The sequence below is a fragment of the Rhea pennata genome, chromosome 3, assembly GCF_028389875.1.
Source record: "Rhea pennata isolate bPtePen1 chromosome 3, bPtePen1.pri, whole genome shotgun sequence".
In the NCBI taxonomy this organism is placed as follows: domain Eukaryota; kingdom Metazoa; phylum Chordata; class Aves; order Rheiformes; family Rheidae; genus Rhea; species Rhea pennata.
Window position 1 is genome coordinate 3,013,666 of NC_084665.1, and position 12,260 is coordinate 3,025,925.

Genomic DNA, 12,260 nt, shown 5'->3' on the forward strand with positions numbered 1-12,260 from the left:
AACCGAGAGCAGGTGCCTCACTTGCGCTTCTGTCTGCCGAGACTTAGAGACTCGCTGGCCAGCGAACAGATTCCCACTGTGCGTGCCTCTGTGCTCAAACAGCCCCAAACAAAGCAGGGCGCTAAGGCAAGAGTACGAAGTGCACCAGGAGTGAATCTGCCTGCCGAGGGAGCACATGCAGCCCATCCCTTGTTCCTCTCGCCGCTTCCCTGACTCTTGGGCAAAGGCTCCTCTCAGTTTGCTTTTAGGTGTGCCTCCATGCTCAGAAGCCACCCCGCATCAGGCAGGATACGGCGGGATGTATTCTGGGCACACAGAGTGCTTCTTTCCAGGGCCAGGGCAAAACCGAGAGCAGGTGCCTCACTTGCGCTTCTGTCTGCCGAGACTTAGAGGAGGACAAGCAGGAAGCTTCCCGCCGTGCATGCTGCTGTACGCAACAAGCCTCCAAAGAAAGCAGGGCGCTAAGGCGAGCGCTCTGGGCACCCCAGGAGTGAATCTGCCTGCCGAGGGAGCACATGCAGCCCATCCCTTGTTCCTCTCGCCGCTTCCCTGCCTCTTAGGCAAAGCCCGTCCCAGCTTGCTTCTAGGCGTGCCTCCATGCTCAGAAGCCACCCCGCATCAGGCAGGATACGGCGGGGTGTATTCTGGGCACACAGAGTGCTTCTTTCCAGGGCCAGGGCAAAACCGAGAGCAAGCGCCTCACTTGCGCTTCTAGCTGCCGATGCTTAGAGGCGACCATCGCGCAGCTTCCCGCTGTGTGTGCTGCTGTGCTCAAAGAGCCTCCAAAGCAGGGCACTTAGACAACCATCCCGGCTGCACCAGGAGTGGATCTGCCTGCCGAGGGAGGACGGGCAGCACATCCCTCGGTCCGCGCTCCACTTCCCTGAATCTTAGGCAAAGCCCGTCCCAGCTTGCTTCTAGGCGTGCCTCCGTGCTCAGAAGCCGCCCCACGGCAGGCAGGACACAGCGCGATGCATTCTGGGCACGCAGCGTGCTGCTTCGCATGCTCGAGGGCAAACCGAGAGCAGGTGCCTCGCTGGCGCTTCTGTCTGCCGAGACCTAGAGGCGGACAAGCAGGAAGCTTCCCGCCATGCGTGCTGCTGCACGCAACCAGCCTCCAAAGAAAGCAGGGCGCTAAGGCGAGCGCTCTGGGCACCCCAGGTGTGATTCTGCCTGCCGAAGAAAGACACGCAGCTTCTTCCCTGCCTCTTAGGCAAAGTCTCCTCTGTTTGATTTTAGGTGTGCCTGCATGCTCAGAAGCGGCCCCAAGGCAGGCAGGTTAGTGCGGGATGTGTTCTGGGCACGCAGCGTGCTTGCTTCCCATGCCCAGGGCAAACCGAGAGCAGGTGCCTCACTTGCGCTTCTGTCTGCCGAGACTTAGAGACTCGCTGGCCAGCGAACAGATTCCCACTGTGCGTGCCTCTGTGCTCAAACAGCCCCAAACAAAGCAGGGCGCTAAGGCAAGAGTACGAAGTGCACCAGGAGTGAATCTGCCTGCCGAGGGAGCACATGCAGCTCATCCCTTGTTCCTCTCGCCGCTTCCCTGACTCTTGGGCAAAGGCTCCTCTCAGTTTGCTTTTAGGCGTGCCTCCATGCTCAGAAGCCACCCCGCATCAGGCAGGATACGGCGGGATGTATTCTGGGCACACAGAGTGCTTCTTTCCAGGGCCAGGGCAAAACCGAGAGCAGGTGCCTCACTTGCGCTTCTGTCTGCCGAGACTTAGAGGCGGACAAGCAGGAAGCTTCCCGCCGTGCGTGCTGCTGCACGCAACCAGCCTCCAAAGAAAGCAGGGCGCTAAGGCGAGCGCTCTGGGCACCCCAGGAGTGATTCTGCCTGCCGAAGAAAGACACGCAGCCTCTTCCCTGTCTCTTAGGCAAAGTCTCCTCTGTTTGATTTTAGGTGTGCCTGCATGCTCAGAAGCGGCCCCAAGGCAGGCAGGTTAGTGCGGGATGTGTTCTGGGCACGCAGCGTGCTTGCTTGCATGCCCAGGGCAAACCGAGAGCAGGTGCCTCACTTGCGCTTCTGTCTGCCGAGACTTAGAGACTCGCTGGCCAGCGAACAAATTCCCACTGTGCGTGCCTCTGTACTCAAACAGCCCCAAACAAAGCAGGGCGCTAAGGCAAGAGTACGAAGTGCACCAGGAGTGAATCTGCCTGCCGAGGGAGCACATGCAGCCCATCCCTTGTTCCTCTCGCCGCTTCCCTGACTCTTGGGCAAAGGCTCCTCTCAGTTTGCTTTTAGGCGTGCCTCCATGCTCAGAAGCCACCCCGCATCAGGCAGGATACGGCGGGATGTATTCTGGGCACACAGAGTGCTTCTTTCCAGGGCCAGGGCAAAACCGAGAGCAGGTGCCTCACTTGCGCTTCTGTCTGCCGAGACTTAGAGGCGGACAAGCAGGAAGCTTCCCGCCGTGCATGCTGCTGTACGCAACAAGCCTCCAAAGAAAGCAGGGCGCTAAGGCGAGCGCTCTGGGCACCCCAGGAGTGAATCTGCCTGCCGAGGGAGCACATGCAGCCCATCCCTTGTTCCTCTCGCCGCTTCCCTGACTTTTGGGCAAAGGCTCCTCTCAGTTTGCTTTTAGGCGTGCCTCCATGCTCAGAAGCCACCCCGCATCAGGCAGGATACGGCGGGGTGTATTCTGGACACACAGAGTGCTTCTTTCCAGGGCCAGGGCAAAACCGAGAGCAAGCGCCTCACTTGCGCTTCTAGCTGCCGATGCTTAGAGGCGACCATCGCGCAGCTTCCCGCTGTGTGTGCTGCTGTGCTCAAAGAGCCTCCTAAGCAGGGCACTTAGGCAATCATCCGGCTGCACCAGGAGTGGATCTGCCTGCCGAGGGAGGACGGGCAGCACATCCCTCGGTCCGCGCTCCACTTCCCTGCCTCTTAGGCAAAGCCCGTCCCAGCTTGCTTCTAGGCGTGCCTCCGTGCTCAGAAGCCGCCCCACGGCAGGCAGGACACAGCGCGATGCATTCTGGGCACGCAGCGTGCTGCTTCGCATGCTCGAGGCAAACCGAGAGCAGGTGCCTCGCTGGCGCTTCTGTCTGCCGAGACCTAGAGGCGGACAAGCAGGAAGCTTCCCGCCATGCGTGCTGCTGCACGCAACCAGCCTCCAAAGAAAGCAGGGCGCTAAGGTGAGCGCTCTGGGCACCCCAGGAGTGATTCTGCCCGCCGAAGAAAGACACGCAGCCTCTTCCCTGCCTCTTAGGCTAAGTCTCCTCTCAGTTTGTTGTTGGACACCCGTCCGTGCTAAGAAGCCACCCGGCATGAGGCAGGATACAGCGGGAAGCATTCTGGGCACGCGGAGTGCTGCTTCCCATGCCCGGGGCAAACCGAGAGCAGGTGCCTCACTCGCGCTTCTGTCTGCCGAGACTTAGAGGAGGACAAGCAGGAAGCTTCCCGCCGTGCATGCTGCTGCACGCAACTAGCCTCCAAAGAAAGGAGGGCGCTAAGGCGAGCGCTCTGGGCACCCCAGGTGTGATTCTGCCTGCCGAAGAAAGACACGCAGCCTCTTCCCTGCCTCTTAGGCAAAGTCTCCTCTGTTTGATTTTAGGTGTGCCTGCATGCTCAGAAGCGGCCCCAAGGCAGGCAGGTTAGTGCGGGATGTGTTCTGGGCACGCAGCGTGCTTGCTTGCATGCCCAGGGCAAACCGAGAGCAGGTGCCTCACTTGCGCTTCTGTCTGCCGAGACTTAGAGACTCGCTGGCCAGCGAACAGATTCCCACTGTGCGTGCCTCTGTGCTCAAACAGCCCCAAACAAAGCAGGGCGCTAAGGCAAGAGTACGAAGTGCACCAGGAGTGAATCTGCCTGCCGAGGGAGCACATGCAGCTCATCCCTTGTTCCTCTCGCCGCTTCCCTGAGTCTTGGGCAAAGGCTCCTCTCAGTTTGCTTTTAGGCGTGCCTCCATGCTCAGAAGCCACCCCGCATCAGGCAGGATACGGCGGGGTGTATTCTGGGCACACAGAGTGCTTCTTTCCAGGGCCAGGGCAAAACCGAGAGCAGGTGCCTCACTTGCGCTTCTGTCTGCCGAGACTTAGAGGCGGACAAGCAGGAAGCTTCCCGCCGTGTGTGCTGCTGCACGCAACCAGCCTCCAAAGAAAGCAGGGCGCTAAGGCGAGCGCTCTGGGCACCCCAGGAGTGATTCTGCCTGCCGAAGAAAGACACGCAGCCTCTTCCCTGCCTCTTAGGCAAAGCCCGTCCCAGCTTGCTTCTAGGCGTGCCTCCGTGCTCAGAAGCAGCCCCAAGGCAGGCAGGATAGTGCGGGATACATTCTGGGCACGCAGCGTGCTTGCTTGCATGCCCAGGGCAAACCGAGAGCAGGTGCCTCACTTGCGCTTCTGTCTGCCGAGACTTAGAGCTGGCCTGCGCGCAGCTTCCCGCCGTGTGTGCTGCTGCACGCAACCAGCCTCCAAAGAAAGCAGGGCGCTAAGGCGAGCGCTCTGGGCACCCCAGGAGTGAATCTGCCTGCCGAGGGAGCACATGCAGCTCATCCCTTGTTCCTCTCGCCGCTTCCCTGACTCTTGGGCAAAGGCTCCTCTCAGTTTGCTTTTAGGCGTGCCTCCATGCTCAGAAGCCACCCCGCATCAGGCAGGATACGGCGGGGTGTATTCTGGGCACACAGAGTGCTTCTTTCCAGGGCCAGGGCAAAACCGAGAGCAGGTGCCTCACTTGCGCTTCTGTCTGCCGAGACTTAGAGGCGGACAAGCAGGAAGCTTCCCGCCGTGTGTGCTGCTGCACGCAACCAGCCTCCAAAGAAAGCAGGGCGCTAAGGCGAGCGCTCTGGGCACCCCAGGTGTGATTCTGCCTGCCGAAGAAAGACACGCAGCCTCTTCCCTGCCTCTTAGGCAAAGTCTCCTCTGTTTGATTTTAGGTGTGCCTGCATGCTCAGAAGCGGCCCCAAGGCAGGCAGGTTAGTGCGGGATGTGTTCTGGGCACGCAGCGTGCTTGCTTGCATGCCCAGGGCACACCGAGAGCAGGTGCCTCACTTGCGCTTCTGTCTGCCGAGACTTAGAGACTCGCTGGCCAGCGAACAAATTCCCACTGTGCGTGCCTCTGTACTCAAACAGCCCCAAACAAAGCAGGGCGCTAAGGCAAGAGTACGAAGTGCACCAGGAGTGAATCTGCCTGCCGAGGGAGCACATGCAGCTCATCCCTTGTTCCTCTCGCCGCTTCCCTGACTCTTGGGCAAAGGCTCCTCTCAGTTTGCTTTTAGGCGTGCCTCCATGCTCAGAAGCCACCCCGCATCAGGTAGGATACGGAGGGATGTATTCTGGGCACACAGAGTGCTTCTTTCCAGGGCCAGGGCAAAACCGAGAGCAGGTGCCTCACTTGCGCTTCTGTCTGCCGAGACTTAGAGGAGGACAAGCAGGAAGCTTCCCGCCGTGCATGCTGCTGTACGCAACAAGCCTCCAAAGAAAGCAGGGCGCTAAGGCGAGCGCTCTGGGCACCCCAGGAGTGAATCTGCCTGCCGAGGGAGCACATGCAGCCCATCCCTTGTTCCTCTCGCCGCTTCCCTGACTCTTGGGCAAAGGCTCCTCTCAGTTTGCTTTTAGGCGTGCCTCCATGCTCAGAAGCCACCCCGCATCAGGCAGGATACGGCGGGGTGTATTCTGGGCACACAGAGTGCTTCTTTCCAGGGCCAGGGCAAAACCGAGAGCAAGCGCCTCACTTGCGCTTCTAGCTGCCGATGCTTAGAGGCGACCATCGCGCAGCTTCCCGCTGTGTGTGCTGCTGTGCTCAAAGAGCCTCCTAAGCAGGGCACTTAGGCAACCATCCCGGCTGCACCAGGAGTGGATCTGCCTGCCGAGGGAGGACGGGCAGCACATCCCTCGGTCCGCGCTCCACTTCCCTGCCTCTTAGGCAAAGCCCGTCCCAGCTTGCTTCTAGGCGTGCCTCCGTGCTCAGAAGCCGCCCCACGGCAGGCAGGACACAGCGCGATGCATTCTGGGCACGCAGCGTGCTGCTTCGCATGCTCGAGGCAAAACGAGAGCAGGTGCCTCACTCGCGCTTCTGTCTGCCGAGACTTAGAGGAGGACAAGCAGGAAGCTTCCCGTCGTGCATGCTGCTGCACGCAACCAGCCTCCAAAGAAAGCAGGGCGCTAAGGCGAGCGCTCTGGGCACCCCAGGAGTGATTCTGCCTGCCGAAGAAAGACACGCAGCCTCTTCCCTGCCTCTTAGGCAAAGCCCGTCCCAGCTTTCTTCTAGGCGTGCCTCCGTGCTCAGAAGCAGCCCCAAGGCAGGCAGGATAGTGCGGGATACAATCTGGGCACGCAGCGTGCTTGCTCGCATGCCCAGGGCAAACCGAGAGCAGGTGCCTCACTTGCGCTTCTGTCTGCCGAGACTTAGAGCTCGCCCGGGAGCAGCTTCCCGCTGTGTGTGCTGCTGTACGCAACCAGCCTCCAAAGAAAGGAGGGCGCTAAGGCAAGCGCTCTGGGCACCCCAGGAGTGATTCTGCCTGCCGAGGAAAGACACGCAGCCTCTTCCCTGCCTCTTAGGCAAAGTCTCCTCTCAGTTTGTCGTTGGACACCCGTCCGTGCTAAGTAGCCACCCGGCATGAGGCAGGATACAGCGGGAAGCATTCTGGGCACGCGGAGTGCTGCTTCCCATGCCCGGGGCAAACCGAGAGCAGGTGCCTCACTCGCGCTTCTGTCTGCCGAGACTTAGAGGCGGACAAGCAGGAAGCTTCCCGCCGTGCATGCTGCTGTACGCAACAAGCCTCCAAAGAAAGCAGGGCGCTAAGGCGAGCGCTCTGGGCACCCCAGGAGTGAATCTGCCTGCCGAGGGAGCACATGCAGCCCATCCCTTGTTCCTCTCGCCGCTTCCCTGACTTTTGGGCAAAGGCTCCTCTCAGTTTGCTTTTAGGCGTGCCTCCATGCTCAGAAGCCACCCCGCATCAGGCAGGATACGGCGGGGTGTATTCTGGGCACACAGAGTGCTTCTTTCCAGGGCCAGGGCAAAACCGAGAGCAAGCGCCTCACTTGCGCTTCTAGCTGCCGATGCTTAGAGGCGACCATCGCGCAGCTTCCCGCTGTGTGTGCTGCTGTGCTCAAAGAGCCTCCTAAGCAGGGCACTTAGGCAACCATCCCGGCTGCACCAGGAGTGGATCTGCCTGCCGAGGGAGGACGGGCAGCACATCCCTCGGTCCGCGCTCCACTTCCCTGCCTCTTAGGCAAAGCCCGTCCCAGCTTGCTTCTAGGCGTGCCTCCGTGCTCAGAAGCCGCCCCACGGCAGGCAGGACACAGCGCGATGCATTCTGGGCACGCAGCGTGCTGCTTCGCATGCTCGAGGCAAACCGAGAGCAGGTGCCTCACTCGCGCTTCTGTCTGCCGAGACTTAGAGGAGGACAAGCAGGAAGCTTCCCGCCGTGCATGCTGCTGCACGCAACCAGCCTCCAAAGAAAGCAGGGCGCTAAGGCGAGCGCTCTGGGCACCCCAGGAGTGATTCTGCCTGCCGAAGAAAGACACGCAGCCTCTTCCCTGCCTCTTAGGCAAAGCCCGTCCCAGCTTTCTTCTAGGCGTGCCTCCGTGCTCAGAAGCAGCCCCAAGGCAGGCAGGATAGTGCGGGATACAATCTGGGCACGCAGCGTGCTTGCTCGCATGCCCAGGGCAAACCGAGAGCAGGTGCCTCACTTGCGCTTCTGTCTGCCGAGACTTAGAGCTGGCCAGCGCGCAGCTTCCTGCTGTGTGTGCTGCTGTACGCAACCAGCCTCCAAAGAAAGGAGGGCGCTAAGGCAAGCGCTCTGGGCACCCCAGGAGTGATTCTGCCTGCCGAGGAAAGACACGCAGCCTCTTCCCTGCCTCTTAGGCAAAGTCTCCTCTCAGTTTGTCGTTGGACACCCGTCCGTGCTAAGTAGCCACCCGGCATGAGGCAGGATACAGCGGGAAGCATTCTGGGCACGCGGAGTGCTGCTTCCCATGCCCGGGGCAAACCGAGAGCAGGTGCCTCACTCGCGCTTCTGTCTGCCGAGACTTAGAGGCGGACAAGCAGGAAGCTTCCCGCCGTGCATGCTGCTGTACGCAACAAGCCTCCAAAGAAAGCAGGGCGCTAAGGCGAGCGCTCTGGGCACCCCAGGAGTGAATCTGCCTGCCGAGGGAGCACATGCAGCCCATCCCTTGTTCCTCTCGCCGCTTCCCTGACTCTTGGGCAAAGGCTCCTCTCAGTTTGCTTTTAGGCGTGCCTCCATGCTCAGAAGCCACCCCGCATCAGGCAGGATACGGCGGGGTGTATTCTGGGCACACAGAGTGCTTCTTTCCAGGGCCAGGGCAAAACCGAGAGCAAGCGCCTCACTTGCGCTTCTAGCTGCCGATGCTTAGAGGCGACCATCGCGCAGCTTCCCGCTGTGTGTGCTGCTGTGCTCAAAGAGCCTCCTAAGCAGGGCACTTAGGCAACCATCCCGGCTGCACCAGGAGTGGATCTGCCTGCCGAGGGAGGACGGGCAGCACATCCCTCGGTCCGCGCTCCACTTCCCTGCCTCTTAGGCAAAGCCCGTCCCAGCTTGCTTCTAGGCATGCCTCCGTGCTCAGAAGCCGCCCCACGGCAGGCAGGACACAGCGCGATGCATTCTGGGCACGCAGCGTGCTGCTTCGCATGCTCGAGGCAAACCGAGAGCAGGTGCCTCGCTGGCGCTTCTGTCTGCCGAGACTTAGAGGAGGACAAGCAGGAAGCTTCCCGCCGTGCATGCTGCTGCACGCAACCAGCCTCCAAAGAAAGCAGGGCGCTAAGGCGAGCGCTCTGGGCACCCCAGGAGTGATTCTGCCTGCCGAAGAAAGACACGCAGCCTCTTCCCTGCCTCTTAGGCAAAGCCCGTCCCAGCTTTCTTCTAGGCGTGCCTCCGTGCCCAGAAGCAGCCCCAAGGCAGGCAGGATAGTGCGGGATGTGTTCTGGGCACGCAGCGTGCTTGCTCGCATGCCCAGGGCAAACCGAGAGCAGGTGCCTCACTTGCGCTTCTGTCTGCCGAGACTTAGAGCTGGCCAGCGCGCAGCTTCCTGCTGTGTGTGCTGCTGTACGCAACCAGCCTCCAAAGAAAGGAGGGCGCTAAGGCAAGCGCTCTGGGCACCCCAGGAGTGATTCTGCCTGCCGAGGAAAGACACGCAGCCTCTTCCCTGCCTCTTAGGCAAAGTCTCCTCTCAGTTTGTCGTTGGACACCCGTCCGTGCTAAGTAGCCACCCGGCATGAGGCAGGATACAGCGGGAAGCATTCTGGGCACGCGGAGTGCTGCTTCCCATGCCCGGGGCAAACCGAGAGCAGGTGCCTCACTCGCGCTTCTGTCTGCCGAGACTTAGAGGCGGACAAGCAGGAAGCTTCCCGCCGTGCATGCTGCTGTACGCAACAAGCCTCCAAAGAAAGCAGGGCGCTAAGGCGAGCGCTCTGGGCACCCCAGGAGTGAATCTGCCTGCCGAGGGAGCACATGCAGCCCATCCCTTGTTCCTCTCGCCGCTTCCCTGACTCTTGGGCAAAGGCTCCTCTCAGTTTGCTTTTAGGCGTGCCTCCATGCTCAGAAGCCACCCCGCATCAGGCAGGATACGGCGGGGTGTATTCTGGGCACACAGAGTGCTTCTTTCCAGGGCCAGGGCAAAACCGAGAGCAAGCGCCTCACTTGCGCTTCTAGCTGCCGATGCTTAGAGGCGACCATCGCGCAGCTTCCCGCTGTGTGTGCTGCTGTGCTCAAAGAGCCTCCTAAGCAGGGCACTTAGGCAACCATCCCGGCTGCACCAGGAGTGGATCTGCCTGCCGAGGGAGGACGGGCAGCACATCCCTCGGTCCGCGCTCCACTTCCCTGCCTCTTAGGCAAAGCCCGTCCCAGCTTGCTTCTAGGCGTGCCTCCGTGCTCAGAAGCCGCCCCACGGCAGGCAGGACACAGCGCGATGCATTCTGGGCACGCAGCGTGCTGCTTCGCATGCTCGAGGCAAAACGAGAGCAGGTGCCTCACTCGCGCTTCTGTCTGCCGAGACTTAGAGGCGGACAAGCAGGAAGCTTCCCGCCGTGCATGCTGCTGCACGCAACCAGCCTCCAAAGAAAGCAGGGCGCTAAGGCGAGCGCTCTGGGCACCCCAGGAGTGATTCTGCCTGCCGAAGAAAGACACGCAGCCTCTTCCCTGCCTCTTAGGCAAAGCCCGTCCCAGCTTTCTTCTAGGCGTGCCTCCGTGCTCAGAAGCAGCCCCAAGGCAGGCAGGATAGTGCGGGATACAATCTGGGCACGCAGCGTGCTTGCTTGCATGCCCAGGGCAAACCGAGAGCAGGTGCCTCACTTGCGCGTCTGTCTGCCGAGACTTAGAGCTGGCCCGGGAGCAGCTTCCCGCTGTGTGTGCTGCTGTACGCAACCAGCCTCCAAAGAAAGGAGGGCGCTAAGGCAAGCGCTCTGGGCACCCCAGGAGTGATTCTGCCTGCCGAGGAAAGACACGCAGCCTCTTCCCTGCCTCTTAGGCAAAGTCTCCTCTCAGTTTGTCGTTGGACACCCGTCCGTGCTAAGTAGCCACCCGGCATGAGGCAGGATACAGCGGGAAGCATTCTGGGCACGCGGAGTGCTGCTTCCCATGCCCGGGGCAAACCGAGAGCAGGTGCCTCACTCGCGCTTCTGTCTGCCGAGACTTAGAGGCGGACAAGCAGGAAGCTTCCCGCCGTGCATGCTGCTGTACGCAACAAGCCTCCAAAGAAAGCAGGGCGCTAAGGCGAGCGCTCTGGGCACCCCAGGAGTGAATCTGCCTGCCGAGGGAGCACATGCAGCCCATCCCTTGTTCCTCTCGCCGCTTCCCTGACTTTTGGGCAAAGGCTCCTCTCAGTTTGCTTTTAGGCGTGCCTCCATGCTCAGAAGCCACCCCGCATCAGGCAGGATACGGCGGGGTGTATTCTGGGCACACAGAGTGCTTCTTTCCAGGGCCAGGGCAAAACCGAGAGCAAGCGCCTCACTTGCGCTTCTAGCTGCCGATGCTTAGAGGCGACCATCGCGCAGCTTCCCGCTGTGTGTGCTGCTGTGCTCAAAGAGCCTCCTAAGCAGGGCACTTAGGCAACCATCCCGGCTGCACCAGGAGTGGATCTGCCTGCCGAGGGAGGACGGGCAGCACATCCCTCGGTCCGCGCTCCACTTCCCTGCCTCTTAGGCAAAGCCCGTCCCAGCTTGCTTCTAGGCGTGCCTCCGTGCTCAGAAGCCGCCCCACGGCAGGCAGGACACAGCGCGATGCATTCTGGGCACGCAGCGTGCTGCTTCGCATGCTCGAGGCAAACCGAGAGCAGGTGCCTCACTCGCGCTTCTGTCTGCCGAGACTTAGAGGAGGACAAGCAGGAAGCTTCCCGCCGTGCATGCTGCTGCACGCAACCAGCCTCCAAAGAAAGCAGGGCGCTAAGGCGAGCGCTCTGGGCACCCCAGGAGTGATTCTGCCTGCCGAAGAAAGACACGCAGCCTCTTCCCTGCCTCTTAGGCAAAGCCCGTCCCAGCTTTCTTCTAGGCGTGCCTCCGTGCTCAGAAGCAGCCCCAAGGCAGGCAGGATAGTGCGGGATACAATCTGGGCACGCAGCGTGCTTGCTCGCATGCCCAGGGCAAACCGAGAGCAGGTGCCTCACTTGCGCTTCTGTCTGCCGAGACTTAGAGCTGGCCAGCGCGCAGCTTCCTGCTGTGTGTGCTGCTGTACGCAACCAGCCTCCAAAGAAAGGAGGGCGCTAAGGCAAGCGCTCTGGGCACCCCAGGAGTGATTCTGCCTGCCGAGGAAAGACACGCAGCCTCTTCCCTGCCTCTTAGGCAAAGTCTCCTCTCAGTTTGTCGTTGGACACCCGTCCGTGCTAAGTAGCCACCCGGCATGAGGCAGGATACAGCGGGAAGCATTCTGGGCACGCGGAGTGCTGCTTCCCATGCCCGGGGCAAACCGAGAGCAGGTGCCTCACTCGCGCTTCTGTCTGCCGAGACTTAGAGGCGGACAAGCAGGAAGCTTCCCGCCGTGCATGCTGCTGTACGCAACAAGCCTCCAAAGAAAGCAGGGCGCTAAGGCGAGCGCTCTGGGCACCCCAGGAGTGAATCTGCCTGCCGAGGGAGCACATGCAGCCCATCCCTTGTTCCTCTCGCCGCTTCCCTGACTCTTGGGCAAAGGCTCCTCTCAGTTTGCTTTTAGGCGTGCCTCCATGCTCAGAAGCCACCCCGCATCAGGCAGGATACGGCGGGGTGTATTCTGGGCACACAGAGTGCTTCTTTCCAGGGCCAGGGCAAAACCGAGAGCAAGCGCCTCACTTGCGCTTCTAGCTGCCGATGCTTAGAGGCGACCATCGCGCAGCTTCCC